Source organism: Heptranchias perlo, unplaced genomic scaffold (genome assembly GCF_035084215.1).
Source record: "Heptranchias perlo isolate sHepPer1 unplaced genomic scaffold, sHepPer1.hap1 HAP1_SCAFFOLD_59, whole genome shotgun sequence".
In the NCBI taxonomy this organism is placed as follows: domain Eukaryota; kingdom Metazoa; phylum Chordata; class Chondrichthyes; order Hexanchiformes; family Hexanchidae; genus Heptranchias; species Heptranchias perlo.
The window spans coordinates 2,427,960-2,455,453 of record NW_027139612.1 but is presented as its reverse complement, the minus strand read 5'-3'; the positions used below and the strand labels follow the sequence as shown (position 1 = coordinate 2,455,453).

General features: G+C 44.3%; 3 non-coding genes across 3 annotated transcripts; 1 reads left to right on the top strand and 2 right to left on the bottom strand.

The window, feature by feature from the left end:
* Positions 1-44: 44 nt before the first annotated feature.
* Positions 45-127, bottom strand: trnal-caa (transfer RNA leucine (anticodon CAA)). Its single transcript has one exon. It is a non-coding gene; the product is annotated as a tRNA-Leu (tRNA).
* Positions 128-391: 264 nt separating this feature from the next.
* On the top strand, positions 392-463 carry trnae-uuc (transfer RNA glutamic acid (anticodon UUC)). Its single transcript has one exon. It is a non-coding gene; the product is annotated as a tRNA-Glu (tRNA).
* A 4,421-nt stretch (positions 464-4,884) lies between these two features.
* trnav-cac (transfer RNA valine (anticodon CAC)) lies at positions 4,885-4,957 on the bottom strand. Its single transcript has one exon. It is a non-coding gene; the product is annotated as a tRNA-Val (tRNA).
* Positions 4,958-27,494: the final 22,537 nt, after the last annotated feature.

Sequence of the window (27,494 nt, the reverse complement as noted above, 5' to 3'; positions counted from 1 at the left end):
ACTGCAGCTCAAGCAACAAATAAAATAGGAGTCAAAATAACTGATGTCAGGAGTGGGATTCGAACCCACGCCTCCAAAGGAAACTGCAACTTGAATGCAGCGCCTCAGATCGTTCGGCCATCCTGACTAATAAACGGCTTTTTCACTCGCCACCCTTTCCACATTGAGACCCGCCCGGAGAAAGTTTCACTCACTCCAGTGGTTGGTAAGATAAGTGCTGCTGGAAAGGCTCGGCGAGCGGGATACCACCTCCCCGGGTTTTCCTGAGCATATTGTACTTTATTCCTATTTAATCACGGGAATATCCGCAATCAGGAGCTAAAAATAATTAAAAGCTGAATCACAGAGAAAGGGAAATCCATATTACATCTGATAAACTAACCAACAGCGCTTCCTGGTGCTCTAGTGGTTAGGATTCGGCGCTTTCATCGCCGCGGCCCGGGTTCGATTCCCGGTCAGGGAAGCAACTTTTGAACACTTGTTGTATTCATCGCATGAACTGACTCAAAATCTGTGGGAAGAAAAAAAACAATCATTGTTTTCATCACCATTAATTAACCGATAACGTTCTTTTGCAGAATGAAAGGCGACTGAGAGAAGTTGGAAAACTTTAATAATTTATTTTGTGCGATGAACTTTTTATCCCTTCTCATTTTACACACGGTATTTTTAAGGGCTCGGTTTAAAATGTTCAGTGCTCGTGAGACCACGAATTTGTGTGAAATTTAACAGACCGGCTATTTCACAGAGAAAAAATAAATTTGCCCCAACATAATGTTTCTGCTCGGGATTGAACCAGGGACTTTCCATGTATAAAGCAAACGTGATAACTGCGACACTGCAGAAACCTCTGTTGGGGTTATCAGCCAGAAGTTCGAATGACTGCATTGATTCTCTTTCATAACTATTCAATTGATCGAAGTTGCGCAAGTCACAAAAGAGAAATGTTCATTTCAAAGTTATTAAACTCCCAAATGTGGCCTGCCTTGTTTGGACAGGGGTTGACCCTGACGTCACAGCCTCAAGAAAGCATATTCTCAACATTTCCATTGGGAACAGGAGGAGGCCATTCATCCCCTTGAACCTGTTCCGCCCTTCAATTAGATCAGAGATGATCTGCAACTGAAATCCATTAACCTGCCTTTGCTCCCTGTCCCTCGATCCACTGACCCAACAAAACTCTATCGATCTCAGTCTTGAAAGCTTCAATTGACCCCCAGCATCCACAGCCTTTTGGGGGACAGAGTTCCAGACTTCCACTGCCCTTTTTGTAAAAAAGTGCTTCCTGTTTTCGAACCTGAATGGCATGGTTCGAATTTTTTAAGGTTATGTCCACCTCGTTCTTGATTCCGCAGAGGAAATTGATTCTCTCTCTCTATTCTATCGAATCATTTGAACATGTTAAACACCTCGCTCAGACCGCCCCTCAATCTTGTATACTCGATGGAATACGAGCTCAGTCTATGCAGCCTGTCCTCATAATTTAACCTTTTTAGCCCCAGTAACATTCTGTGAATCTGCTCTGCACCCGCTCCAAGGCCAATCTATCCTTCCTGAGGTGCAGTGTCCAAAACTGAACGCAGTTACTCCAGACGCAGTCTAACCAGAGCTTTATATAACTGGAACATAACTTCCACTTCTTTATATTCCAGCCCCCTGAGATAAAGGCTAACATTCCGTTCGCCTTTTAAATTATTTTTGGACCCGCCCGTTAGCTTTTACTGATTTATGTAAATGAACCGTTAATTCTCTCTGCTTCTCCACAGTTCCTAGCTTCTTACCATTTGGAAAATACCCTGACCATCGGTCCAAAGTGGATTACCCAACATTGAACTCCATCTGCCATAGTTTTGCCCACTCACTTAATCTATCAATGTCCCTTTGCAACTTTCCAATCGCATTCCACACTACTTACTGCACCACCTAACTTAGTGTCATCAGCAAACTTGGATATACGACTCTCTGTTCCTTCATCTAAGTCATTCATAAATATGGTGACAAGCTGAGACCCCAGTTACAGATCCCTGGGGGACACCACTAGTCGCATCCTGCCAATTGGAGTATGTACCCATTATCCCCACTCTCTGTCTCCCATCTCCGAACCAATTCTCTACCCATGTCAATACATTGCCTCAAGTTCCATAAGCTTTCATTTTTGCCAACAGTCTCTTGTGTGGAACCTTATCAAATGCCTGTCGGAATTCCATATAAATAATATCATAGGAACATAGGAACAGGAGTAGGCCATTCAGCCCCTCGTTCCTGCTCCGCCATTTGATAAGATCATGGCTGATCTGTGATCTAACTCCATGTACCCGCCTTTGGCCCACATCCCTTCACACCTTTGGTTGCCAAAAGCTATCTGTCTCAGATCTAAATTTAGCAATTGAGCTAGCATTAATTGACGTTTGCAGAAGGGAATTCAAAACTTCTACCACCCTTTGTGTGTAGAAATGTTTTCTAATCTCACTCCTGAAAGGTTCGGCTCTAATTTTTAGACAAAATGGTGGCAAGTTCGCCGGACATCTTGGACAAAATGGCTGTAAGTCCTTCACGGCTGTTCGACAGGAACAGAAGGAGGCCATTAAGCTCTTCAAGCCTCTTATATGGGAACTGAAGGCCATTCAGCCTCTGAAGGATGTTACACAGGAAAAGGAGGAGGCCATTCAGCCCCTCAAGCCCGTTACATCGTTACTGGAGGCCGATCATCCCCTCAAGCCTGTTACATGGAATCAGGAGGAGGCCATTCAGCCCTTCGAGCATGTTATACAGGAACCTGAGGCCAATCAACCCCTCAAGCCTGTCAAATAGCAAAAGGAGGAGGTCATTCAGCCCCTCGAGCCTGTTATCTGAGAACTGAAGGCCATTCTGCCCATCGAGCCGGTTATACAGGAACTAGACGCCAATCAACCCTTCAAGCCTCTAAGGTAGCAACAGGAGTCGGCCATTCAGCCCCTCGAGCAACTTACACCAGATCTGGTGGCCAATCAGCCCCTCAAGCCTGTAAAATAGGAACAAGAGGAGGCCACTCAGCCCCTCGAGCCTGTTATATGGGAACTGAAGGCAATTCAGCCCCTCGAGCCCGTTACACCACACCTGGAGGCCAATCAGCCCCTCAAGCCTGTTACATAGGAACAGCAGCAGGCCATTCAGCCCCTCGAGCGTGTTATACGGGAACTGAAGGCCATTCAGCACCGCGAGCCTATTACACTGGAATAGGATTCGGCCATTAAGCCCCTCGAGCTTGTTGCACTGGAACAGGAGGAGGCCATTCAGCCCTTCGAGACTGTTATAAAGGATCTGGATGCCATTCAGCCCCTCGCGCATGTTACATAGGAACAAGAGGAGTCCATTCAGCCACACGAGCCTGTTACACAGGAACAGGATTAGACAATTCAGCTCCTCAACCTGTTCCGCCATTCAATTCGATAATGGCTGTTCTGTATCTTAACTCCATCTACCCGCCTTGGTTCCTTAATTATTAATACCCATGCCTAACAAAAATCTGCAATCTTCGTTTTGAAATTTCGTATTCACCCCAGGCCTCAACAGAATGAAGTGCTTCCTGACATCAACCCTGAACGGCCGAGCTCTAATTTTAAGGTTATTCCCCCTTGTTCTGGATTCCACACCAGAGGAAGTAGTTTCTCTCCATCTACACTATCAACTCCTTTAATCATCTTAAACACCTCAATTAGATCACCTCTTAATCTTCTATATTCAGGGGAATAAAGCCTAGTCTATTCAACCTGTCCTCATAATATAACCCTTCTAGCCCGCCTACAATTCTGGTGAATCTGTGCTGCATTCCTTCCAAGGCCAATATATCCTTCCTGAGGTGCAGTGCCCAGAACTGAATGCAGTTCTCCAGATGGGCTCGAACCAGAGCTCTGTACAGCTGGAACATAACTTCCACCCCTTCATATTCCAGCCCTCTTGAAATAAAGGCCGACATTCTATTTGCCTTTTTAATTATTTTTGTAACTGTCCACTAGCTTTTAATGATTTCTGTACTTGGACCCTAAATCTCTCTGCTCCTCCACAGTTCCGAGCTCCTCACCATTTAGAAAATTCTCTGATCTATCTTTCTTAGATCCGAAGTGGATGACCTCACATTTCCCCACATTGAACTCCATTTACCACAGTTTTACCCACTCACATAATCTCCCAATATCCTGGGAATGCTTGGTGATTTTGTTTGGTTGGAGAATGCTTGAAATCAGATTGTTATTTTTAAAAGATTCGAAATGATTTTTAACTTGTACAGTTTGAACAAGATCATTATTCCCCGATCAATAAAATGTCTGTGTTTTTCAGATAGCGGCGACAGTTCAGAGATAGTTGCCTTTTTGTCTACTTTAATGAAGTGAAATTTTGCTGATTTAAAATCAGCTGTATTTCTTAGCTTGAAAAAGCAGCTCCTCTGTTGGTGAGGCTTCATTCCCAATGTATCAGTGTTTCCGCTTATCCTGATATCAGTGCAACATTTGAAGGGTTCCAGCCCACTCGTTCGATCCAGTGCCGAATAGTGCTTGCTCTTCAGAGGGTGCCGCGGCTCCGGTTCGATTCCCGGTCAGAAAAGCAACTTTTGAACACTTGTTATATTAGTCGCATGAACTAATTGAAAGGCTGTGGCAAGAAAAAAAAACGATCATTGTTTTCATCACCATTAATTAACCGATAACGTTATTTTGCAGAAAGGCGACTGAGGGAAGTTTGAAATAATTTATTTTGTGCGATGAACTTTTTATCCCTTCTCATTTTACACACTGTATTTTGAAGAGCTCGGTTTAAAATGTTCAGTGCTCGTGAGACCACGAATTTGTGTTAAATTTAACAGGACCGGCTCTTTCACAGATGAAAAAAACATCTGTCCCAACATAATGCTCCCACCCGGGATCGAACCGGGGACATCTCGCGTGTGAGGTGAACGTGATAACCACTACACTACAGAAACCTTTGCTTTGGTTGTCAGCCAGAAATTAGAATGACGGCATTGATTCTCTTTCATAACTATTCAATTGATCGAAGTTGCACAAGTCACAAAAGAAAAATGTTCATTTCAAAGTTATTAAACTCCCAAATGTGGCCTTGTTTTGACAGGTGTGGGACGTGGCATCACAGCATCAATAAAGCATATTCTCAACATTTCCATTGGGAACAGGAGGAGGCCATTTCGCCCCTTGAACCTGTTCCACCCTTCAATTAGATCAGAGATCATCTGAACCGCAAATCCATTTACCCGTCTTTGCTCCCTATCTCTCGATACCCTCACCCAACAAAAATCTATCGATCTCAGTCTTGAAAGCTTCAATTGAACCCCAGCATCCACAGTCTTTTGGGGGACAGAGTTCCAGACTTCTTCTGCCCTTTGTGTAAAAAAGTGCTTCCTGATTTCGAACCTGAATGGCATGGTTCTAATTTTAAGGTTCTGTCCCCCTCGTTCTTGATTCCCCAGAGGAAATTGATTCTCTCTCTTTATTCTATCGACTCATTTAAACATGTTAAACACCTCGCTCAGACCGCCCCTCAATCTTCGGTACTCGAGGGAATACGAGCCCAGTCCATGCAGCCTGTCCTCATAGTTTAACCTTTTTAACCGCGGTAACATTCTGGTGAATCTGCTCTGCACTCCCTCCAAGGCCAATCTATCCTTCCTGAGGTGCAGTGTCCAAAACTGAACGCAGTTACTCCAGACGCAGTCTAACCAGAGCTTTATATAACTGGAACATAACTTCCACTTCTTTATATTCCAGCCCCCTGAGATAAGGGCTAACACTCCGTTCGCCTTTTAAATTATTTTTGGACCCGTCCGTTAGCTTTTACTGATTTATGTAAATGAACCGTTAATTCTCTCTGCTTCTCCACAGTTCCGAGCTTCTTACCATTTGGAAAATACCCTGACCATAGGTCCAAAGTGGATTAGCCCACATTGAACTCCATCTGCCATAGTTTTGCCCACTCACTAAATTTATCAATGTCCCTTTGCAACTTTCCACTCGCATCCACACTACTCACTGTACCACCTAACTTAGTGTCATCAGCAAACTTGGATATACGACTCTCTGTTCCTTCATCTAAGTCATTGATAAATATGGTGACAATCTGAGACCCTAGTTACAGATCCCTGGGAGACACCACTAGTCGCATCCTGCCAATTGGAGTATGTACCCATTATCCCCACTCTCTGACTACTATCTCCTAACCAATTCTCTACCCATGCCAATACATTGCCTCAAGTTCCATGCGCTTTCATTTTTGCCAACAGTCTCTTGTGTGGAACCTTATCAAATGCCTGTCGGAATTCCATATAAATAATATCATAGGAACATAGGAACAGGAGTAGGACGTTCAGCCCCTCGTTCCTGTTCCGCCATTTGATAAGATCATGGCTGATCTGTGATCGAACTCAATGTACCCGCCTTTGGCCCATATCCCTTAATACCTTTGATTGCCAAAAAGCTATCTATCTCAGATCTAAATTTAGCAATTGAGCTGGTATCAATTGCCATTTGCGGAAGAGAGTTCCAAACTTCTACCACCCTTTGTGTGTAGAAATGTTTTCTAATCTCGCTCCTGAAAGGTTCGGCTCTAATTTTTAGACAAAATGGTGGCAAGTTCGCCCGACATCTTGGACAAAATGGCAGCAAGTCTGGCAATCATCTTGGACAAATTGGCCGCAAGTCCTTCACGGCTGTTCGACAGGAACAGAAGGAGGCCATTGAGCTCCCCAAGCCTTTAATATGGGAACTGAAGGCCATTCAGCCTCTGAAGGCTGTTACACAGGAAAAGGAGGAGGCCATTCAGCCCCTCAAGCCCGTTACATCGTCACTGGAGGCCGATCATCCCCTCAAGCCTGTTACATAGAATCAGGAGGAGGCCATTCAGCCCTCTGAGCCTGTTATACAGGAACTTGAGGCCAATCAACCCCTCAAGCCTGTCAAATATCAAAAGGAGGAGGCCATTTAGCCTTTCGAGCCTGTTATCTGGGAACTGAAGGCCATTCAGCCCTTCGAGCCTGTTATATAGGAACTAGACGCCAATCAACCCTTCAAGCCTGTAAGATAGCAACAGGAGGAGGCCATTCAGCCCCTCGAGCACCTTAGACTAGATCTGTTAGCCAATCAGCACCTCAAGCCTGTTACACAGGAACAGCAGCAGACCATTCAGCCCCTCGAGCGTGTTATACGGGAATTGAAGGCAATTCAGCCCCTCGAGCCCGAAACATCAGACCTGGAGGCCAATCAGCCTCTCAAGCCTGTTAGATAGGTACAGCAGCAGGCCATTCAGCCCCACGAGCGTGTTCCACGGGAACTGAAGGCCATTCAGCACCTCGAGCCGATTACACTGGAATAGGACTCGGCCATTAAGCCCCTCGAGCTCGTTGCACTGGAACAGAGGAAGCCATTCAGCCCTTCGAGACTGTTATACAGGATCTGGACGCTATTCAGCCCCTCGCGCATGTTACATATGAACAAGAGGAGTCCATTCAGCCCCTCGAGCATGATAATATAGGAAGAAGATGAGAACATTCAGCCCCTCGAGCATGTTACATAGGAACAAGAGAAGTCCATTCAGCCACACGAGCCTGTTACATAGGAACAGGAGTAGACAATTCAGCTCCTCAACCTGTTCTGCCATTCAATTAGATCATGGCTGATCAGTATGTTAACTCCATCTACCCGCCTTGGTTCCTTAATCATCAATACCCTTGACTAATAAAAATCTATCAATCTCCGTTTTGAAATTTCGGATTGACCCCCAGCCTCAACAGACTTTTGTGGGAGAGAGTTCCAGATTTCTACGACCCTTTGTGTGAAGAAGTGCTTCCTGACATCACCCCTGGACGGCCGAGCTCCAATTTTAAGGTTATGGCCTTTTGTTCTGGACTCCCCCAACAGAGGAAGTAGTTTCTCTCTATCTACCCTATCAAATCCTTTCATCATCTTAAACACCTCAATTCAATCACGCCTTAATCTTCTTTATTCAGGGGAATACAAGGCTAGTCCATGCAACCTGTCCTCATAATTTAACCCCTTTTAGCCACGAGATCATTCTGGTGAATCTGCGCTGCAGCCCTTCCATTGGCAATATATCCTTCCTGAGGTGCAGTGCCCAGAACTGAATGCGGTCCTCCAGATGTGGTCTAACCAGAGCTCTGTACAGCTGGAACATAACTTCCACCCCTTTATATTCCAGCCCTCTTGAAATAAAGACCGACATTCCATTAGCCTTTTTAATTATTTTTTTAACTGTCCACTAGCTTTTAATGATTTCTGTACTTGGACCCCTAAATCTCTCTGCTCCTCCACAGTTCCGAGCTCCTCATCATTCAGAAAACTCTCTGATCTATCTTTCTTAGATCCGAAGTGGATGGCCTCACATTTCCCCACATTGAACTCCATTTGCCACAGTTTTACCCACTCACATAATCTCTCAATGTCCTGGGAATTCTTGGTGCCTTTGTTTGGTTGGACAATGCTTTAAATCAGTTCATTATTTTAAAAGGATCACAATTGATTTTTATTTTGTACAGTTTGAACAAGACCATTATTCCCCGATCAGTAAAATATCTATGTTTTTGAGAGAGTGGCGACAGTTCAGAGATAGTTGCCTTTTTGTCTACTTTAATGAAGTGAATGTTTGCTGATTTAAAATCAGCTGTATTTCTAAGCTTGAAAAAACAGCTCCTCTGTTAGGTGAGGCTTCACTCCCAATGTCTCAGTGTTTCCGCTTGTCCTGATATCAATGTAACATTTGAAGGGCGCCAGGTAATGAACAGTGAAACCCCTTCAGATTATCTCAGCCCACTCGTTCTATCCAGTGCCTAATAGTGCCTGCTCTTCAGAGGGAGACAGATTCACACTACACTAGAGCTTGTTTTAGACTTTAACTGCCAAACAAATTGATGAAACAATAAGAGAACAAACAAAATAGTAGCAGTAAGACAACAGTTTTACTGTGAAGCTCAACCAGATCCTTAATGGAAAAGAAAATAATAAATAATTCACAAATACTATACGAAACTGTGACCGAACTTTCGAACATCCTGGTTCTTTGTTGTCTTTTTATCACAAACTATGGAAGCTGTCGACTTGATTAACATTCTCAGAGATTCCAAACAGACTCACCAGTTTGAAAAAGACAAGGTGAAAAATGGCTTCAAAACAGTGACTGGGAGCCAGTCATTTTAAGCAATGGTTTGTTTAATTGAAAAGAAGCTGCCAATCAAAACTGTACGAGAGGAAATGACCCCGGAGGTTTGAATCTGAATCAAATGTTTGACTTTGTGAGATCCAGCCTGACTTTAATCGGTGCAGCCTGCCTTTAAGAGGTGCAGCCTGCCTTTCAGAGGTTCAGCCTGCCTTTAAGAGGTGCAGCCTGCCTTTCAGATGTTCAGCCTGCCTTTGAGAGGTATGGGCTGCCTTTGAGAGGTGCGTGCTGCCTTTCAGAGGTTCAGCCTGCCTTTAAGAGGTACGGGCTGCCTTTCAGAGGTTCAACCTGCCTTTAAGAGGTGCAGCCTGACTTTAATCGGTGCAGCCTGCCTTTAATCGGTGCAGCCTGCCTTTAAGAGGTGCAGCCTGACTTTAATCGGTACAGGCTGCCTTTAATCGGTGCAGCCTGCCTTTAAGAGGTGCAACCTGCCTTTATGAGGTGCAGCCTGCCTTTAAGAGGTGCCGGCTGCCTTTCAGAGGTGCGGCCTGCCTTTCAGAGGTGCGGCCTGCCTTTATGAGGTGCCGGCTGCCTTTAAGAGGTGCAACCTGCCTTTCAGAGGTGCAGCCTGCCTTTAAGAGGTGCGGGCTGCCTTTCAGAGGTGCGGCCTGCCTTTCAGAGGTGCGGCCTGCCTTTCAGAGGTGCGGCCTGCCTTGAAGAGGTGCGGGCTGCCTTTTCGAGGCGCTCACCACTCACGCAATATCAGGGCCCCCCTGCTGGTGAGAAGCCGCTCAACAGCACAGCCAGGCCTGACTGCTCGCAGGAATCAGGTAAATCACCAGGCAGCACCAATCTCACGGACTGTCTGCATCTCAACGACCGGGTGCAGGTTAATCACTCGGGGGTTAATCGCCCCCCGCGCCCGGATTCGGGGGTTATCGAATTTAACCCCGTACATTTCTTTATATATATTTTACATAGAATACAGCACGGCACAGAAACAGGCCATTCAGCCCATCTGGGTAAAGAAATTCCCCTGAATTTCTTATTTGACAACAACAACAAATTGTTGAATATATGGTATAATATAATATATAATAGAATTATACAGTTACATATATTTTACATTGAATGTACAGTACAACAGAGTATAGTACAGAGGCCATTCAGCCCGATTTCTATTTCTATTTTACAACATTTGCTTGTATATATAAAATATTTATCTTTTGAGATATATATATATATATATAGCATTGAATACTGCACGGCACAGAAAGAGGCCATTCGGCCCATCTGTGTAAGGAAGTCTCTCCGGGATTCCCTGTTTTCCCACAACATCATAACAACATTATCTATATTTGTATACTACATAGAATTACATCGAATGTACAGCAGAGAAACAGAGGTCATTCGGCCCAACTGGGTAAGTAAATATCCCATAGAGTCCCCACAGTGATTATTGATCCCACAGTGCACCCAGTGATAGTGCCCTATTGATCCACAGTGTCATAGTGATCCACAGTGCACCCAGTGATCGCAGAGTGACCCAGTGACCCCCACAGTGCACCCAGTGTTACTGCCCCAGTCTTGCACAGCGTCCCAGTGATCCACATTGTCCCAGTAATCCGCAGAGAACCCAGTGATCGCAGAGTGACCCAGTGATCCCACAGTACACCCAGTGATAGTGCCCCATTGATCCACAGTGTCCCAGTGATCCACAGTGCACCCAGTGATCGCACAGTGATCGCAGAGTGACCCAGTGACCCCCACAGTACACCCAGTGTTATGCCACAGTCATGCACAGTATCCCAGTGATCCACATTGTCCCAGTGATCCACATTGAACCCAGTGATCCCACAGTGATCGCAGAGTGACCCAGTGATCCTCCTGCACACCCAGTGATAATGTCACAGTGCTCCCAAAGTGATCCCAGTGATCCCACAGTGCACCCAGAGGTCCCAGTATCCAAACTTAATTTGTGTAAATGTTTGAGAGACTTTCATGTGTATATAAAATAAGATATATATATATGTATATATATATATATATATATATGTATATAATATTTCTATATTACATAGAATGGGTAAAGTAGTTTCTCCTGTCACCCCATGAAGCTGAAACAAAATGGCCGCCAGTGCCCCAGTGAACCTGCAGTATCCCAGTGATCCCACAGCAACCCGTGATCCCACAGTGCTCCCACCGATCCCACAGTGACCCAGGCAAAACTCACGTGAGCCACATTGAGTGCAGCCTGTGGTGAAGGCCTCGGTCAGTCCCCTGTGGAGAGAAAGCTTCTTGTCCAAGGATTCCTCCTCCTCCCAAAAATTATCTTTCCACATCTTCATGTTACGGCATTTCCAAAAAAAAAATCCTCTGTAGGGAGAGAGAGCGGTGGTGAAAAGTAATTGATTAAAAACAAAGCAAGTGATTGAAAAGGCACAGCAAGAGCCCAGAGCTCCCTCACACTCACTCACTCACACACATTCACACTCACTCACTCACTCACTCACTCCATTACATAGGCAGGCAATCTCTCACCAAACACCACTGACAAAGAAACTCCCCAGTTACAAATCAGAGAATCTAAAGAAAAGAGAGAAAAGTTGGGAGAGAGAGAGAGACAGAAAGACACTCAGGGCAGGCTGAAGAGCACAAGTTGCTTCTCTCTCTCTCTCTAATACAAGTTTGCAGGGTTTTCTCTCCTGCTTTGAAATTCATTCCCTCACTCACCCACTCCCTCTCACCTCTCCCCTAAAAGGTGCTGGTCTGTCTGTCTGTTCTGGTTAGTGTTTTCTGCATGGTCCACATTACTCCTGTGCTCATTTTCTCTTCTGTTGCTGGAGCAGGCGACAAAACTCTGGGCATTTTTTGCTACTTTACCCCTTTATGTTGCAGTTTGCAAAGGTGAACGAACTTTACCTTTGCTCTTTTCTCTTGTTTTAATTAGCAATGGACAAAAAGCCTGTAGTTTGTGGTCAACTTACAGTTAGTGGCTTTTTCCAATCTGCCAAAGAGTTCAAACAAATTCATGACGTATAAAAGAGCCAAAGCAAAAAAGTGTTTTTTTCAAAAAACTAATGCACAGCATGATCCCTCACTCAGTTGCAGGGACAATCTCTCAGCAACATTCATTTGCGCACAAGCAAAGCCCAGTTCATAAAGGAGAAGAATCTCAAGAGTAAAAGATTGAGAGACAATCATTTGCAACTAAATTTGCACATACACATATATATGTATTTCCATTATACACCTACTATTACAAAGCCTCCAAAAGGGCTGTGGGGGAAAAGCAGAGCGGGAAATGGGACTAATTGGATAGCGCTTTCAAAGAGCTGGCAAAAGCATGGTGGGCTGAATGGACTCCCTCTTGCATCGTACCCACCATGAAACCATGAATCGATGAACAATAATTTCAACGCCGTGAACGTGAAACTGAATGGACATGAGTAAGGCAGCCATCTTACTGAGGGGCAAGGAGAAGCTTGTTCTGGTGAGAGACATGGAGAGGGTTCATTTGTTGTTCCTGTTAAATCACTGTTGAACTACAAACTGAGTGAGAACGGCACCAGCTGGTGTGTAACACAAAGACAGCGGTGCAGTGAGGGAATTAAACAACAAAAGGTGAACTTCTGAAAAAAAAGTGGATTAACATTTGGTTATTTGGACGTAATGGTGACCGAGAAGGAGAGACCAGACATTCGGAGGAAAGGTCCAATTAGCCATTTTGTGTAGAGAATGTAATTCTAGCTTCTGTTAAATAATTCAGAGTAAAATTGGACTCAATCTGAATGTAGTTCTGATCTGGGATTTAATTCATTTCTCCATTATTAATACTTTTCTTTAATCTGAAACAATAACAGTATTTGTAACAGTAACAGAACAGGAGAGTGCTGTGGGACCCTGTCCAGTTTAGTAACACAGCAGAAGGGGTAAGAGTACATTGTGATTTATTACAGAATCCAGCAGCTCACTGGGAAAGTTACACATGGTACAGATGGAGGAGCAAAAAGGTGCAAAGTGATTTTACACTTTAATTTGGGATCAATGACTTTTTGTCTCCACGATGTTTAATTTTATATTGAAATAATGGGCTCTTTATCCTAAAGAAACTTCAGGCACAAACCATGGCTTTATGAACAAAACAATCATTTATTATTATTATTAATTTACTAGAAAAATTGAGATTACAATTTAATCAACATCTTTGGTTTATGCCAGATTTAGAATTGCTTCAACAACAATAAAACAACACACTCTGAATTCCCAAAATACGTAACTGTTTGGAAATCAAATATCTATCTTAGACTGATCCCATAACAACAGTTATATCCTCATGGTTGGTTCAATCTTGCCGCGAAGATTCCAGGTATTTTGATGGAGACCGTTGTAGTGTAGTGTGACTTTCTCTTGTATCCAGGCCATCTGCTTCACAGGCAATCTGTAAACCAGCATCGAGGCATCAAGCTGGGAGTTAGCGAGCAGTCATGAAGATTCCAGGTGAGGTGGTGCTGCCAGGAAGTGAAAGGTGAGGTTGGAGCAGTCGTGGTGGATCTGTGTCTCTCTCCAATCAACGTCTGCCCAGATTTTAAAGACCTTTTTAACAAAGAATCACACCTCTGGGACGGTGGGTTATCAACAATTGGTTCAGACAAATATAACCCACGATTGATTGACACTTCACTTGTTGTCTCTCAGTGTCCACAACGTAACCAAGTTAAGTCGGCAGGTGTTCAAACGACCTCGAGCCCTCCTTGAATCGTTCTTGTTGCTATGGTGATCTATCCTCTGCTGTGTGATCTTTTACAATGTGTCATTAACAATCCTTTTAACAGTCCTTCCTCCTTTTAATCATCCTTTTCCTTCAGACATGCTGAAGCTGATTTAATTTCAGCCTTTCGTTTATCAGATGATTTTTTACTGCACAGAGCAGCTGGGAAACTCCTGCAGTAAGTAATGGTCAGGGTCAGGTACACAAGGCTGAGTGACTTTATTGTGGGGCATCCCGGCATCACCTCTCTCATTGTTTCTCTCTGTGGATCTACTTTTCCCTTTTCACCTGTCTTTGTTCTATTCTGTTTGTTTTTCACTCTCTCCAGCTCTACTTCTGTCTCCTTCTTTCTCTCCGGTTCCATTTGACTTCTCGATCTCTTCTTTCCATCTGTTTCAGTATTTCATTCCATCTCTCTCAGTCTCCATTTTAATCTTTGTATTTCTCCCATCTCTCCTGTTTTCTATTATTCTCCTTGCTTTCTGTTCCTATTTCTCTCTTTCTCGTATTGTCTTTTTATGTCTGACACTCTCCTGCTCTGCCTCACTCTCAGTCTCTAGTTATTTTGAATTGCTTTCTTCCATCGAATTACCTCTCCGCTCCGATCACTTTATAATCATTTGTCAGTGTTTCACTCTCGTTCCATCCATATTTGTGTTGTCTCTCTCTCATTATAATATATGCATTTTTTCTCTCTTTATTTTTATCTCCAATCTAAATAACCTACTCCTTGTTTCTCTTCGTCTCCGAGTAACTCTGTCTCTGCCCCTCTTTGTTTCTGCACTTTTGTAATTGGTACATTTCTTTTGTCCTTGTGTTCTCTCTCCCTCCGTCTCCCTCTCTCTGTCTCTCTCTCTCTCTGCCCTCCCTGTCTCTCCCTCTCTCTTTCTCTCTGTCTCTACCCTCCCTCTCTCTTTCTCTTTCTCTCTGTCTCTCTCTCCCTGCCTCTCTCTTTGTGTCTCTCTCTGTCACATTCTCTGTCTCTCTCTCCCTCTCTCCCCCTCTGTCTCTCTTTCTCTGTCTTCCTCTCTCTGTCTCTCTCTAATTGCCTATCCCTCTCTTTCCCTCTTTCGAGCACCCTCTCTCCCTCTTTCACTCTTTCTCTCTCTCCCTCTCTCTGTCCCTCTCTAATTGCCTCTCCCTTTCTCTCCCTCCTTCTAGCTCCTTCTCTCTTTCTTTCACTCTCTCTCTCTCTCTCTCTCCCGCTCTCCCCCTCCACACTATCTCTGTCCCTCTTTCTCTGTCTCTCACGCTCTCTCTCTCTGTCTCCCGTCTCTCTCTCCGTCTCTCCCTTCCTCTCTCCCTCTCTCTCACAATTTATGTGGAGTACACACATTCTGAACAGGGCCACAGAAGTGACTTTGATTTCCAGCTTTGCCCATTTTGCCTTGCGGTCAGTTAATTAAAGTCCAGCTGAGCTCTTTGGTGCCGCTATTTTGAGCAACAATTCACGTGTTGTCTGCAAAGCAAATGCTGCCTCAATAGGTCAGATTATCAATAAAATATAATCTTCGAATCAGATTTAAGATCATTTAATGGCTCTGTGCTGCTAATATAAAATGTACTTTCCATCCCCTGGGAAGTGCAGGGGATGGAGAATGAAATGGGATTTAGTTCTAGTGCTTGAAACCCTTCTGTTCTTTCTCTGATTTCACTAATTTAATAATTAGATTGAGTGGGTATTTCACCGCGTTCTTCAGCTCCTCTCTGAATTTAGTCTGGGTCAGGACATAAATACACGTGTTTGTGCAGGAACTGAGAAGCTGCAGCAACTTTGCTGTCTGTTGTGTGAGATAAACAGGGTCAGTGTAGGAGTAAAAATTCCGAATGTCTGCAATTCGCACATAAATGAAAAATACAACCCATGTCAGCCACAACAGTATAAAACTGCCCGATATACTGAAGAGTAAAATGATGGATTTCTTTCGGTTCTCCATCTCTGGATCACTCTGATTCTCTCCATTGCTGCGGCCCCGGAGTCCCATGCGGACTCGACTGGACACTAAAATACGCCTGACAGTCAGAACATTGAACAGTAAAATCAGACAGAACGGGACACAAGGGGTTAAAATGAGGTGAAACATGTCAAATGCGGTCCATGCGGGGGAAGTACGGAAGCTCGGTTTAACCACACAAAACCAGGGAACATTATCAATTATATAGTGAGGTTCATATATAAAGTACCAGGGGACACTCTCCAAACAGCCCAGCACACTCACTGTTCCCAGAACCACAGCCGCCGTTCTCTCGGTGCAATATTTAGTTTTCAGCTTCTCACAACAAATGGCAACAAATCGATCAAAGGTGAAAGCGACTGTGAACCAGACAGAAACATTCGCGGTTACATAACACAAGAATATAACAAAACTACACACGGGAGTGATGTGCAGGAATGACCATGAGAGATACAGCTCATTAATCCATCTCAATATCGGATCAGCGATAACGACCATGAGATCGGCCACTGCCATTCCCACCAGGTAGGCACTGATACATTTGGAGAGACCGCACTTTCCTCGGGACAGGATCACAATCGCCACCAAGTTAACTGGAAGAGAGAGAAAAGGAAGCAGAGAAATTACTGATCAGACCTGGAGTCAAAGCAGCAGATTGAGATGATCTGGGGTGAAATTTCCAGCTTTGTTGCTGCATCGAAGGGTGGAAAGTGATTGATTGACCTGGGCAGTGCTTTCGGGCAGAGATATGTTTTTAAACACAATGATCAATAATGAATTGGGAGATGGATACAGAAAGTGAATAAAGTGAGCACCGGATCTAGTGGAAGGGCTGAGTGAGGGTGCAGTGCCTTGGGGAAGGGAGAAGGGGTTTTACACACCGGGAATACAGTGGATTAAACCGGGTTTGGGCTCCAGACGGACGAGGAAAGAGAGGGGAAAGGCCGTGAATGTGAGGGGACAGGGGGAGGTGCAGCTGCTTTGTTGTTCTGGGTTAAGTGAGCCGACAGGGGCAGGCACTAAATGGGAAAGGCAGTTGGAGACCGAGCCAGTGAGTGAGATTGGGAGGGAGGCAAGGAAAAGGATATGTAAGAGCTGGAGGGGAGTCAGGAGCAGATGGTTTGGGAAAGTGGACAAACTGAAGTAAGGGATGAGGAGACAGAGGATAAAATGCAGTGGGAGGAGAGGCTGGGATTCGGAGAGAGAGAGACTGCAGCAGAGTGTTAGAGGCAATGAAATATATAGCTCCAACTTACAAAATCCAACTAATACATTCAACAGTTCATTTCTGTGGTTATTGATGTCAGGGAACCTGTGTTGGGTGTAAAATATGTTCAATAAATATACTTTGTACCTTCAATTGAAATTCAATAGATATTTATTAATTAAATCAACCCAGTTGTTTATTGAATTCAGCCGAGCTTTAAAAACAGAGTATCCGAATGATTCATTACGATCAAGAAATTACTGATTGTGTTCTTGAAGTAAGTTTTCATTATGTTTAATTTTAAGTTGGAAAACAAGGAACATTCACAAAAACAGACTGAGGACCTGACAGGGATATAAACATGAGGAGCGAGTCCCACAATAAAAACTCACCCAATCTGACCACTTCATACTAACACCTTCAAATCACATTTTCTCTGTTTAATTGTATTGGAAGTTTCAGCAGTTCATTCTGATGAATTATTCACACCACAGCCTCTCGCTTTCCCTCTCAGTCACCCTCTCTATCACTCACTCTACTCCCTATCTCAAGTCCATTTTTATATCCGATTAAATCCTATCATCCTGTGCCTGCATTCTGTTCACCAGCCCCGTGTTCAACCGATCCTATTCTCAGTCAGTTTGTTAAATAGTGAAGCCTCTGTGGAATAGTTTAATGTTTCTACAGATCATCCAATTCTCCATCTGTTCACCTACACTGTTCACTTCATCTACAAATCATGGAATGAATGGAATCGAATGCCTCTCCCAGACAGATCTCACAATAATTGAAATTCCTTCTCCAGTAATTATAGGGTACAGGGATAGATGGCGGGATTGTTCAATTTACAAAACGCCAACATCATACTTATAAACTACAGGTACATAGAAGGGCTGCTGATTCCAACAGGGACAGTGCAAATTGAGACCACAAAACATCAAAACATTTCATTTTACAGTGAAGTCCAGTGACAGTCAGTGAATTCATCCATAGTGAAGCAGAGAAGGAGATGTGAAAGAGGCAGCATCAAACTCAGTTCAGTAACCAGACATCTGAAGCGGCGTCAGATACTCACATAATGAAATAATATTTCATAACAGTGATCACCAATAAATACATTGAAATCTCAGTTAAACTGAAGCATGTTATTGGGGAGGGAGGACATTCCGCTGCCTCATTGTAACACTGAGACCTTGAGCTGTCTCATTATCAATCACTGAAAACACATTGATGAAAACATATTCCAGGACAGGTTAGTTCCACAACAAGAAACTGTTATCATCTCCTGATGGTCTGATACCAACTCTTAGCCCAATACATTCAGTACAGAGAATAATGCAGTAACAATGCCAGTGTTGGATATACAAAGTTCATGACAGATATAAAGCAGCGCCTCAATACCGAAAGAGCAGAGACTTAACACATTCCATCATTCAACCAATACAACAGAACAAGTGACTGTGTAAAATATGTAGGGACAAAGAAGAATTTGCCAAGTACAGCAGCAGAGTTAGCACCGATTGACACCATTAACAGATGAGATAACGGCTTACCCGGAACTCCAATGGCTGCAACAACAGGATAATAAATAAGTTCTATCTGAATTATTACTGGATATCCCATTTCTGTGAGAAGCACTGACTTCTGTTGGCCTGGAAACCACAGCTCCAGCAGGCACACTGAGCTGATCCATTCCAACACCCCTGATTTATACAGGGGTTAAGTCTCCACTGACACGGTTATACTCCTGACCATTGCTGTTAGTTACAGTCAGTTTAACAAACAAATTCCTTCAGCAGCTTTGACTCCGCTGTAAATAATGTGGTGAATAAAACACAAACATCTCAAAGTCCACGATATTACTCAATCAGACCTCTCTCAGGAATAAAGTTTAAATCTGTTTTCATACAGGGCTGATCCAACAATAATAAACGGCTTCATTTACAGCTTTTATATAACTATATTGACCATGTTCACTCCTGGTGTTTCATTTATAATTTAGACAGATGTCTCCGCAGTGTAGCCTGAACCCAGGGACAGGAGCAGACCCGTTTCACTCTGTTCCTGCAGTTTCCCAGTTAAAATATGAATTGTGAGTCTCTGATACGAGGACAGTTAAAGGGCAGGTTGAGGATTGCAGCCTAGAAATGACTGTGGGTGATATTAGGGGACGGACACCTTGGATAAATTGGAGGACAGCGCGGCCAACCTTTTGGAAAAAAGCCCGCTGCGCCGCCGCCATCTTGCTCAGATGGCAGCAAGTGGCCAACAGAATGTCCCCAGTGATCCCGCAGTGAACCCAGAATGATGCCTGGGTGCACCCAGTCAGCCCAGAGTGATGCCAGAGTGGCGGTCTTGATGTTCAGACCACCACCACAACAACAAGAGCTACCACAACAATGTCCCCGTGACCAACCCCCCTCTAGTGTCCCCTGAATGTCCCAGTGATCCCCCCAGTGTCCCCTGAATGTCCCAGTGATCCCAGTGTGCACCCAGTGAACCCAGAGTAACCCTGACATGACTCACGTGCCCCCCATCGGGTCCAGGCTGCGGTGAAGGTCTCAGTCAGTCAGTCCCCAGCGGAGAGAACTGTTCTTGGCCCAGGATTTCTTCCACTCCTCCTCCTCCTCACAAAATGTCTCTTTCTGGATCAACTCCTTGCAGCATTTCATCAAAAAAGATTCCTGAGGGGAGAGAGAGAGAGAGAGGGAATTGATTAAAATACAAAAGCAAGGGATTGCAAAGGCACAGCAAGAGACCAGAACTCCCTCCCTCCCACTACCTCTCTCAATCTCTATTTTTCCCTCCCTCACTCTCTCTTTTTCCCTCCCTCCCTCTCCCCCCTCTCCCTCTCTCTCCCTCCATCTCTCTCTCTCCCTCTCCCTCTCTCCCTCACTCTCCCCCTCTCTCTCTCACTCTCCCTCTCTCACACTCCCCCAGTTGCACAGAATCTCTCCCTAATCCAAGTCTGCAGCTTGTTTCACCCCTGTCTTTCCTCTGAATGCCTCGAACCGGTGCCGCACTGCCTGTCTGCGCTGCTCAGTGCTTGCTGCAGGGTCCAACCCTCCCCTGGGTTTGTTTTCTCTTCTGCTCTGTACTTTGTTGCAACTTTTGCTCTGTCAGTTGCTGTCAGCGAAAGGTCAACAGCTTTTACCTCAACAGTTTTCTCTTGTTTTAATTAGAAGCTCGCCCCTCCCTGTTCAATCTCTCCGCCTCCCCGTTCAATCTCTCTTCTTCTCCGTGTAATATTCCCCCTCTCTCTAATATTCCCTCTCTGTGTAATATTCCCCTCTGCGTAATATTCCATCTCCGTGTAATATTCCCCTCCCTGTAATATTCCCTTTCTATGTAATATTCCCCTCTGTGTAATATTCCATCTCCGTGTAATATTCCCCTCTCTGTAATATTCCCTCTCTATGTAATATTCCCCTCTGTGTAATATTCCGCCTCTCCGTGTAATATTCCCTCTCTCTGAGTCCACCCCAACTTGTATTGTACAGAATGTAAAATAAGTCATGTACTGAGTCCACCCCACCTTGTATTGTTCAGAATGTAATATGAGATATGTACTGAGTCCACCCCACCTTGTATTGTACAGAATGTAATATAAGTTATGGACTGAGTCCACCCCACCTTGTATTGTACAGAATGTAATATAAGTTATGGACTGAGTCCACCCCACCTTGTATTGTACAGAATGTAATATAAGATATGGACTGAGTCCAACCCACCTTGTATTGTACAGGATGTAATATAAGTTATGGACTGAGTCCACCCCACCTTGTATGGTACAGAATGTAATTTAAGATATGTGCTGAGTCCACCCCACCTTGTAATGTACAGAATGTAATCTAAGATATGGACTGAGTACGCCCCACCTTGTAATGTACAGAATGAAATATAAGATATGTACTGAGTCCACCCCACCTTGTAATGTACAGAATGAAATATAAGATATGTACTGAGTCCACCCCACCTTGTATTGTACAGAATGTAACATAAGATATGTACTGAGTCCACCCCACCTTGTAATGTACAGAATGTAATATAAGATATGGACTGAGTCCACCCCACCTTGTATTGTACAGAATGTTGTATAAGATATGTACTGAGTCCACCCCACCTTGTATGATGCAGAATGTAATATAAGATATGTACTGAGTCCACCCCACCTTGTATTGCACAAAATGTTCAGTGAGTTGGTCACACCACAGAGAAAAATTACTGAGGGAGATAGTGAATGGGTGACCAACAGACAGAGGAAGGGTAGGAAGGCAGTGCATGGGTCCCCTGCGGTCATCTCCCTCCAAAACAGGTATACCGTTTTGGATACTGTTGGGGGAGATGGCTCACCAGGGGAAGGTGGCAGTGGTCAGGTTCATGGCACCGTGGCTGGCTCTGCTGCAGAGGAGGGCAGGAAAAAGAGAGGCAGAGATATAGCGATAGGGGACTCGATTGTAAGGGGAATAGACAGGCGTTTCTGCGGACGCAACCGAGCCTCCAGGATGGTATGTTGCCTCCCTGGTGCAAGGGTCAAGGATGTCTCGGAGCGGCTGCAGGACGTTCTGGAGGGAGAGGGTGAACAGCCAGTTGTCGTGGTGCATATAGGCACCAACGATATATGTAAAAAACAGGATGAGGTCCTACAAGCTGAATTTCGGGAGTTAGGAGTTAAACTAAAGAGGAGGACCTCAAAGGTAGTAATCTCAGGATTGCTACCAGTGCCACGGGCTAGTCACAGTAGGAATGACAGGATAGCTAGCATGAATACGTGGCTTGAGAGATGGTGCAAGAGGGAGTGATTCAAATTCCAGGGCCATTGGAACCGGTTCTGGGGGAGGTGGGACCAGTACAAATTGGACGGTCTGCATCTGGGCAGGACTGGAACCAATGTCCTCGAGTGTTTGCTAGTGCAGTTTGGGAGGGTGTAAACTAATGTGGCAGGGGGATGGGAACCGATGCAGGAAGTCAGTAAACTGATGACTGAAACAAAAGGCAGTAAGGGAGAGTGCACAGAACATGACCGGACAGATGGTCTGAGAAAGCAGGGCAAAGACCAAGGGCAGTCGAGATTAAACTGCATTTATTTCAATGCAAGAAGTCTGATGGGCAAGGCAGATGAACTCAGGGCATGGGTGGGTACATGGGACTGGGATGTTATAGCTATTACTGAAACATGGCTAAGGGAGGGGCAGGACTGGCAGCTCAATGTTCCAGGGTACAGATGCTATTGGAAAGATAGAGCAGGAGGTAAGAGAGGAGGAGGAGTTGCGTTCTTGATTAGGGAGAACATCACGGCAGTAGTGAGAGGGGATATATCCGAGGGTTCGCCCACTGAGTCCATATGGGTAGAACTGAAAACTAAGAAGGGAGAGATCACTTTGATAGGATTGTACTACAGACCCCCAAATAGTCAACGGGAAATTGAGGAGCAAATATGTAAGGAGATTACAGACAGCTGCAAGAAAAATAGGGTGGTAATAGTAGGGGACTTTAACTTTCCCAACATTGACTGGGACAGCCATAGCATTAGGGGCTTGGATGGAGAGAAATTTGTTGAGTGTATTCAGGAGGAATTTCTCATTCAGTATGTGGATGGCCCGACGAAAGAGGGGGCAAAACTTGACCTCCTCTTTGGAAATAAGGAAGGGCAGGTGACAGAAGTGTTAGTGAGGGATCACTTTGGAACCAGTGATCATAATTCCATTAGTTTTAAGATAGCTATGGAGAATGATAGGTCTGGCCCAAAAGTTAAAATTCTGAATTGGGGAAAGGCCAATTTTGATGGTATTAGACAGGAACTTTCAGAAGTTGATTGGGAGAGTCTGTTGGTAGGCAAAGGGACGTCTGGTAAGTGGAAGGCCTTCAAAAGTGTGTTAACCAGGGTTCAGGGTAAGCACATTCCTTATGAAGTGAAGGGCAAGGCTGGTAGAAGTCGGGAAGCTTGGATGACTCGGGAGATTGAGGCCCCAGTCAAAAAGAAGAAAGAGGCATATGACATGCATAGGCAGCTGGGATCAAGTGGATCCCTTGAAGAGTACAGAGATTGCCGGAGTAGAGTTAAGAGAGAAATCAGGAGGGCAAAAAGGGGATATGAGATTGCTTTGGCAGATCAGGCAAAGGTGAATCCAAAGAGCTTCTACAAATACATAAAGGGCAAAAGAGTAACTAGGGAGAGAGTAGGGCCACTTAAGGATCAACAAGGTCATCTATGTGCGGAACCACTAGAGATGGGTGAGATCCTAAATGACTATTTCGCATCGGTATTTACGGTTGAGAAAGGCATGGATGTTAGGGAACTTGGGGAAATAAATAGTGATGTCTTGAGGAGTGTACATATTACAGAGAGGGAGGTGCTGGAAGTCTTAACGCGCATCAAGGTAGATAAATCTCCGGGACCTGATGAAATGTATCCCTGGACGTTAATGGAGGTTAGGGAGCAAATTGCGGGTCCCCTAGCAGAGATATTTGAATCATCGACAGCTACAGGTGAGGTGCCTGAAGATTGGAGGGTAGCAAATGTTGTGCCTTTGTTTAAGAAGGGCGGCAGGGAAAAGCCTGGGAACTACAGACCGGTGAGCCTGACATCTGTAGTGGGTAAGTTGTTAGAGGGTATTCTGTGGGACAGGATCTACAGGCATTTGGAGAGGCAGGGTCTGATTAGGAACAGTCAGCATGGTTTTGTGAGAGGAAAATCATGTCTCACGAATTTGATTGAGTTTTTTGAAGGGGTAACCAAGAAGATAGATGAGGGCTGTGCAGTTGACGTGGTCTACATGGACTTCAGCAAAGCATTTGACAAGGTACCGCATGGTAGGTTGTTACATAAGGTTAAATCTCATGGGATCCAAGGTGAGGTAGCCAATTGGATACAAAATTGGCTTGACGACAGAAGACGGAGGGTGGTTGTCGAGGGTTGTTTTTCAAACTGGAAGCCTGTGACCAGCGGTGTGCCTCAGGGATCGGTGCTGGGTCCGCTGTTATTTGTTATTTATATTAATGATTTGGATGAGAATTTAGGAGGCATGGTTTGTAAGTTTGCAGATGACACCAAGATTGGTGGCGTTGTGGAGAGTGAAGAAGGTTATCTCGGATTGCAACGGGATCTTGATAAATTGGGCCAGTGGGCCGATGAATGGCAGATGGAGTTTAATTTAGATAAATGTGAGGTGATGCATTTTGGTAGATCAAATCGGGCCAGGACCTACTCCGTTAATGGTAGGGCGTTGGGGAGAGTTATAGAACCAAGAGATCTGGGAGTACAGGTTCATAGCTCCTTGAAAGTGGAGTCACAGGTGGATAGGGTGGTGAAGAAGGCATTCGGCATGCTTGGTTTCATTGGTCAGAACATTGAATACTGGAGTTGGGATGTCTTGTTGAAGTTGTGCAAGACATTAGTTCGGCCACACTTGGAATATTGTGTACAGTTCTGGTCTCCCTATTGTAGAAAGGATTTTACTAAACTAGAAAGAGTGCGGAAAAGATTTACTAGGATGCTACCGGGACCTGATGGTTTGACATATAGGGAGCGGTTCGATAGACTGGGACTTTTTTCCCTGGAGAGTAGGAGGTTTCGGGGTGATCTTATAGAAGTCTATAAAATAATGAGGGGCATAGATAAGGTAGATAGTCAAAATCTTTTCCCAAAGGTAGGGGAGTCTATAACGAGGGGGCATAGATTTAAGGTGAGAGGGGAAAGGGTCCAGAGGGGCACTTTTTTCGCTGAAAGGGTGGTGAGTGTCTGGAACGAGCTGCCAGAGGCAGTAGTAGAGGCGGGTACAATTTTGTCTTTTAAAAAGAATTTGGACAGTTCCATGGGTAAGATGGGTATCGAGGGATATGGGCCAAGTGCAGGCAATTGGGACTAGCTTAGTGGTATAAACTGGGCGACATGGACATGTTGGGCCGAAGGGCCTGTTTCCATGTTGTAAACTTCTCTGATTCTATTATTCTATAATAGGAGCACTTCATATGAAAGGAACGTGAGAGGGGGACAGGGAGAGGGGGTGAGAGACAGAGAGAGACAGACGGAGAGATAAAGAGGGAGAAAGAGACGGAGAGGGAGTGGAAGAGAGGGGCAGGGAGAGAGAGGGAAAGAGAGAGAGAGAGGGAGGAGAGAGAGACAGACACTCAGGGACAGAGACCGAGAGAGAGCGAGATACTGACACAGAAAACGAGAGGAAGAGACAGAGAGCGAGAGAGAGACAGAGCGAGACAGATAGAGGTAGAGAGACAGACAGAGAGACAGAAAGGGAGAAACAAAGAAAAGAGAGATTGAGAGTTGCAAAGACAGAGAAAGAAAGATACAGCGAGAGAAAGACAGAGAGAAACAAAGAGAAAGAGAGTATAAGAGTGAGAAAGACTCAGACAGACAGAGAGACAGAGAGACTTAGCGGGAGTGAGAGACGGAGAGAGGGGAAAAAGCAAGAGAGATAGTCAGATGGAGAGAGAACACAATGACAAAAGAAATAGAATGATTCAAATGGCGCAGAAAATTAAGACCGATTCACTTCAAAGAGAGGGTGTGTGTGTGAGAGAGAGAGAGAGAAATAAAGAAGGGCAGAGACAGAGTTACACAGAGAAGGAGAGAAATAGAGTTTGGAAAGCAGGAGAGAACAATAAAGTGAGAAAGTAAGAGTGAAAAAAAACATACATATATAACGAGAGAGCAAATAGACATGGATGGAACGACAGAGAAACACTGAGAAAGAATTACAAAGTGATGGAAGTAGAAGTGGAAATAACAAGATAGAAAAACACACAGAAATTAAATCGAGACAAACGATTTTATCAGTGAACAGACACAGTGAAAGACGGACAAACATATATAGTGACAGGAGGGTAGAGGCAGATGTGTGAATAGAACACAGAAAGCATTAAATGACGAAACAAACTGTGTAATCAGCCTGGAGTGTGTGAGAGTGCTGACCAGCAGAACAGCAGCTGATGAAGCAGGACAGACAGTTCATGTTTGTTCTGGGGTAACACTCTGGTGGATTTAATTTTGACAGTTCGAAAGGTGATGCCTGAAAGTTGCACAATAAAGTCACTCAGCCTTGTGTACCTGACCCTGACCATTACTTACTGCAGGAGTTTCCCAGCTGCTCTGTGTAGTAAACATTCATCTGATAAATGAAAGGCTGACGCTAAAACGGCTTCAGTGTGTCTGAAGGAAAAGAACTCTGTTAATGACGTATTGTAAAAGAACACACAGCAGAGGAGAGATCACCATAGGAACAAGAACGATTCCACCTGCCGACTTAACGTGTTTCCGTTGTAGACACTGAGAGAAAATAAGTGAAGTGTCAATCAATCGTGGGTTGTATTCGGAGGAACATATGGTTGAAAAGCCGCCGTCCCAGAGTTGTGAATCTGTGTTAAAACGTTCTTTAGTAGTGGGCAGAAGTTGAGTGTGGAGAGACACAGATCCACCATAACTGCTGCAACCTCACCTTTCGCTTCCTGGCGGCACCACCTCACCTGGAATCTTCCTGACTGCTCGCTACCTCCCAACTTGATGCCTCGATGCAGGTTTACAGATTGCCTGTGAAGCCGATGACATGGATACAAGAGAAAGTCACGCTACACTACAACGGTGTCCATCAAAACACCTGGAGTCTTCCCGGCAAGCTTGAGCCAACCATAAGGGTACAACTTTCGTTATGGGCTCAGTCAAAGATAGACATTTGATTTGAAAAATTTTATGCATTTTGGGAATTCAAAATGTGTTGTTTTATTGTTGTTAAAGCAATTCTAAATCGGGCATAAACCCAAGGTTTTGTTTAAATTCTAATGTCAATTTTTCCAGTGTATTAAAAATAATAAATGATTGTATTCTTTATAAACCCATGGTTTTATTCCTGAAGTTTATTTCGGAAAAGGAGCTCATTAAGTCATAAGTAAAATTAAACCTTATGGAGATAAAAAAAAAGTCAATGCCCCAAATTAAAGTGTAAAATCACTTTACACCTTTTTGCTCCTCCATCTGTACCATGTGTAACTTTCCCAGTGAGCTGCTGGATTCTGATAATGAATCACATTGTACTCTTACCCCTTCTGCTGTGTTACTAAACTGGACAGGGTCCCGCAGCACTCTCCAGATCTGTTACTGTTACAAATACTGTTATTGTTCCAGATTGAAGAAAAATATGAATCATGGAGAAATAAACAAAATCACAGATCAGAACTACATTCAGATTGAGTCCAATTTTACTCTGATTTATTTATTAGAAGCTAGAAATGTATTCTGTACACAAAATGGCTCATTTGACCTTTCCTCCGAATGCCTGGTCTCTAATTCTCTGTAACAATTACCTCCAAATAATCAAATGTTAAACAATTCTTTTTTGCAGAAGTTCACATTTTGGTGTTTAATTCCCTCACTGTACCGCTGACTTGGTTTTAAACA